Source organism: Magnolia sinica, chromosome 8 (assembly GCF_029962835.1).
Source record: "Magnolia sinica isolate HGM2019 chromosome 8, MsV1, whole genome shotgun sequence".
In the NCBI taxonomy this organism is placed as follows: domain Eukaryota; kingdom Viridiplantae; phylum Streptophyta; class Magnoliopsida; order Magnoliales; family Magnoliaceae; genus Magnolia; species Magnolia sinica.
In genome coordinates this window covers 86,240,576-86,246,575 of record NC_080580.1, presented here as the reverse complement: position 1 = coordinate 86,246,575, position 6,000 = coordinate 86,240,576, and positions in this window count along the sequence as shown.

Genomic DNA, 6,000 nt, shown 5'->3' with positions numbered 1-6,000 from the left:
TGTTGTATGGGTTTCATCCATCCGTAGATCCCATCCACGTGGCCCACCATATCCAAACCGTCCATCATCGGGACCGTCGGCCAACGACCCTCACACCAGCTAGCTGATGTATTGACGTCAGTGGTCCAGTCATGAGGTCTGTGTTATATCCAGACCATCCGTCCTTTTGGGTAGGACGTGGCCCACCCCACACGTGTTGCATGTGATGGGGGGTGGGACCCATTGATTTATGTATTTTGTATACCCGGTTTGGACGGTGGTATGTGCAGCCCACCTTGTCATTTTATGTTTTTCTTATGTCGTCCATCTGTGGAAGGTGGAAAAACCACCTGGAGCGTGTGCTGTCCACACGTGACACCATTTAATGTATTGTGCTTCATACACACTGTACATTTGTGGGCCCCTACCTTGAAAATGTGTTGAACATCACACTGTCCAGCACCCCTGGACGGTGGTAGGTGGAGTGCACCATGGTGTATTTGTCGTCCATGCCATCCATCTACCGGGCCCACCCTGATGGATGTGTTTCATCCGCAACGTCCATAGGACGTGGGGTGTCCTTGCTGTGGCCTTTGCACCGACCAGCAATGCTGCCCGTGTGGCCTCTGCACGTGTTGATCCACACTGCCCATCTGTTGGACCACCATGAGGTATGTACCTTGTATCTGGGTCGTCCATCTGCTGGATGGACGACCAGCAGCTTCAACTACTGCAGATGACGCCAGCAAGATCTGTTGGGTTTGATCATGAGGCGTGTGTTATATCCAAAACGTGCATTCGTTCTGCCAGATCACGGGCCCACCTTGATTTGTATGTGATTTTTATACACTGTCCATCCCTCCGGACGTGTGGGGCCTGCCTTGCTGGCACGTGCTGTCCACGTGGGACCTGCATAATGTATGCGTTCCATCCACGCCATTCACATCTCACGTGGACTTTACCTTCATGATATATGTATCCAAGCCGTCCACCTTGCTGGGGCGCCATGATGTATTTATTTCATCCACACCGTCCAGATAGTGCTGGACGACGTTGATTTACATGGTCAATGTTTGGGCAGTGCTAATCATCATTAGTGTGTCACGTGGGACCACCGTGATGTATGTGAGTTATCCACACTGTCCATTTGGGTGGGCAGTGTAGGGCGCACCATAATGTATCCGTTTTATCCCTGCACTGTCCGGCCCACCTTGGGATGTATCATATTTTCACACCGTCCATTCACTTGGCCCCCACGTGGTGTACGTGTTTAATGCTAGCCATCCATCTGGTGAGGACCATTTGGAATTTGCAAGGCCTGCCCGTGATGTATATTTGCGGCCCACTTGATGTATATGAGACCCATTGGTGTGGCCCATTGATGCAACCCACTTGTTGTATTTTAGGCCCATGAGATGTGGCCCATTAAGATTGTATATGGCCCATGACATGCGGCCCATTGTGGTGTTTATTAGGCCCATATCGTGCGGTCCATTGTGGTATGTATTTGGCCCATGTCGCATGGCCCATTCGATGCATATGAGGCACATGTGCAAGCCTCACCTGTGATGAATATAAGCCCAGGTGTAGGGCCCACCTGTTGTGTATTTGAGGCCCATGTGATGAGGGGCCAATGTGATGTATTTGAGGCCCAGGTGCAGGGCCCACTTGTTATATATTCAAGGCCCATTGAGATATGTGATTTTGTCATGATGTATGTAATGATGTTAATGTGGGTCACTCCTTGGGAGCAATGTTGGTTAAATGTCCACATTGATGGGCAATGATGGTTGAAGGTCCTCACTGTGACATTCCCTTAGGCCCTTTGTTAGGCTGATCCCGATTGTCATGGTCGATTGCTGATTCTGACTGACGTGACCGATTTGCCAACTCTAATTATCGATCGATCCGATTCTCGTGACGATTTGCCAACTTTGATCATCAATCGATCCCGATTATCGTGACTGATTTGCCGATTCTAATTATCAATTGATTTGATTATCGTGACCGATTTGCCAACTTTGATTATCGATCGATCCTGATTGTCGTGACTGATTTGCTAATTCTGATTATCCATTGATCCGATTATCGTGATCGATTTGCCGACTCTGATTATCGATCGATCCAATTCTCGTGACCGATTTGCTGACTCTGATTATCGATCGACCCGATTCTCGTGACCGATTTGCCGGTTCTGATTATTGATCGATCCGATTCTCGTGACCGATTTGCCGACTCTGATTATCGATCAATCCGATTCTCGTGACCGATTTGCCGACTCTAATTATCGATCGATCCGATTCTCGTGACCGATTTACCGATTCTGATTATCGATCGATCCCGATTGTCGTGGCCGATTGCCGATTCTAATTGACGTGACCGATTTGCCAACTCTAATTATCGATCAATCCGATTGTCGTGACCGATTTGCCGACTCTGATTATCAAGGTCAATCATCGAGGATGATTCCGATCACCGATTCCTACTATTGAGGCCCATTCTGGTGAGCATTCGGCTTCGACCTGATGTATTTGAGGCCTATGTAATGTATGTGAGGCCTATGTGATGAGGCCTATTGTGATGCATTTGAGGGCTAGGCGATGGAGCCCATTATGATGTATGTTAGGCCCATGTAAAAGACCCATTATGATGTGTATTAAGCTCTTGAGTGAGGCCTATGATGTTGTATATTTGGCCCTTGTGTGAGGCTATGAGTCCACTATACGTTAGACTCTATGTGGGTCATTCCTTGGGGTAATGTTGGTTAAATGTCCACATTGTCAAGGTCGATTGTCGATGTCGATATTGATACCGATTATGAGTATGTGACCGCATAGCATCATAACACATGCCCACACGCATCATCTGCATGTTTGTTATGAGATGTGATTGACCATTGCATATGTCATTGGGCAGGTTGTTATGAGACTCCCTGATAGGCAGAGATTGTCTCACCTGAGTGCACGGTATGTGTAGGATTGATGCATGATTGGACTGTGTGACTCATGCATCTCGCATTTATGTGACATGACCACCGTACGCCCTAGCGACATCAGGGCTGTAGCCTCCACAGGTATTTCGTGGATGGCCAGATGGGACACCGAAAATCTGTTCTACATGGGATGCTATAGATATCCCTGGGTGAAAGTCCCTAAACCTTCTTGGTTCCAGAGGTTGCTCCAACGTCTAGACCGAGTGGATACATGAGAGTATGAGGGCCGTATACCGTTAGGCCACGTCTCCCATTGTGTCATGGTCGGTTGAAAGGGGGTGCGGCCTTACCTGCCCGAGAGGAGGGGGCAATACTAGGCTGAGTCTGACCAGCTCGAGGAATGGGTCCGCTATCGACGAGTCGGGCCCGATATTGACAGGCGGATAGTGAGGTCTCTTCCACTCACCTTGTTGCGCGCGATGGGGCGGCAATCTGGTTTGGAGTGTAATAGACCTCAGTGATTTCCCAGAGAGGAACCGTACTGATATGTGGACTTATTGAGCAAGAGCTACATACTCATTCATTCATTCATTCACTATCTACTCGGGCTGGTGGTGCGCAACTATTTATTACGTGTACCTTCGCAATGGCCAGGATTTCGGTTGGGGCGCGCTACTAACCTGAGACCAGGAGTTTACCACGTTGAGTCTAGCTATCCAAATTTAGGTATGGGACTGGTTTGGATAGAAGTCCTTTGTGGTGGACCCCTTAGCCTGTGATACTACGTACTATCATCCTGACTTCACACTTCAGCACGGTCGTTCCATTTGCACCGCATATTGCATTACATTCATGGCATATGACATTTTGGGTTACTATGTTTCTGCATTATATAGTCTAAATATAACTGATGCTATTCATGGACTTATTAGGAATTGTATATTGTATCGCATTCTCAGCATCTGATACCTGGCTCTTTACGACTCATCATTTGCATAGCTGTTCTATATTGCATATTTTGATATTAATTGACTTATGGAATTGTCTGTATTTTCGCTTACTTTGTTATCGTATGATTTATAATCTTGTCATGATCTTGTCAGTATTTCTATTTACCATGATAATTCATGATCTTGTCAATATTTCTTCTTATTTCGATATGGTACGATTTATGGATTACTAGTATATTCGGTATTGTATGACTATGACATTGCGTTAAATACTTGGCACTTACCTTGTGCACACACTTACAGCACCCTCTAAGCTTTCTATAAGCTTATGCACGATAGATGCGTGCAGGTGATATTAGGTTGTAGCAGTGTTGAGCTTGGAGTGTGCAGCGGTCTTTTGGAGCTTGATTTTCGATTTATCTATTTCCCTTTCAGTATTGTATTCAAATGTTTATATTAGTGGATATATGATGATAATGTTGCCTTTGTGATTTGAGTATGCTTGTGGTTATGCTTATTACGAGTTAAATGTAAAAAAAAAAAGTAAAAAAAAAAATCCTCCTTGTAGTATCCAGGATCGGAATCTGGCGTATGAATGCTAGAAGCCAAGAATAGGGTACTGCGGAGGTTGTCAGCACTGGATTCGGCGATCGAAAATTTTGTGAGCCCGGTTTCCGAGTTTGGGGCATGACAACCATGATATATATGCGTTGTTCATCCATTTTAATGTAACATTTTGAGGCATGAGCCAAAAAATGAGGCCGATCCAATACTCAAGTGGCCCACATTAAGGGAAATAGTGGCACCGATAAGTTTTTAACGATAGATGTTCGGTTCCCTAAATCTTGTGGTGTGGTCCACTTGAGCTTTGTATCAGCCTTGGGTCAAGCCCTAAATTCAACTGACATAACAGATGGACGGTGTGGATAAGCCACATACATCACGGTGGGCCCCAAATATATTTGGCAGTGTCATCGGTTTTAGAGCTCAAAAAAGTAACCATCAAATCAAGCATCGGTAATAATGCCGCACTTACCAAAGGAAATAATCATTACTCATTCGCACTGTATTTACCGAAGGTTTAGAAAATCAAACACACCCTTATATGTTTTATTATGATCATTCTCTCATGGCACTATATGGCAAATGTTAATTTGACGAGATTCTCGATCTGATGGGTCACCACGTGGATGTCAAGGAGACCAAAACACTAAGTTTAATTAACTATGACCATCTATTTGTTGCGAGTTTCCGTGATTGAATGTGAACCTCTTTTTTTTAGCCAATTGTTCGTTTTGTAGGCCATCAATTAGATCAATGTATTCCAAAATGATTAAATAGTGACTGGTATGAAAAAAGAGTCTTGTAACGACCATAATGGCCTCATAATGGTCCATTTCAAGGCTAAAATAAGCTTCTTTAAAAAATTCATAATGGTCTTTATAGCTCATGTTGTAATGGTAGTGCCAGTGGTCTTTATGGTCATTGTTATCTCTATGGAATAACTTAGATCAAATGACTGCCACATTCTATTCCGTTCGCTTTTGACATATGACTTTTCCAAGTGGTAGTCATTAGATTAATAATCACAATTACAACTCGTAATTTTCATGTATACTACATGGATGGAGCTATATGGAACTAATACGATTATTCATCCTTAATCTGCTGAAAAATTGTTTTAAAAATCATTATTTAAGTTTAGTAGTTTGGTTATAAAAAAAAAAATGACTTCTTTATCATAATTAAATCACGAATCTAATTTCACTTTATTAAGTATAAAGAAGCAGAATTCCACGAGAAATCAATATTTACAAGAGATAAAGAAAAATTGAAAAATGAATTAAACAACGTTTTGAAACGATTACATTTATAACTATTACATATTGATAAAAGTAAAACCTATTACACGATATATAACAGTAACTCCGTTCTGAAAAAAGAAATGATTTTGCTAACATCCCCCCACCTTTATGGGGACGTTAACAACACCACAAAGCTTCTAATTGACACATGTGATGCCTAATCATCAATCTAACATATTTACTCCTTCGTACAACTATGCATAAGGCATGATGCAAAAATCATACCAATTAGATCATGGACATCATATCAATATCATGAAAAATCGAGAATCAA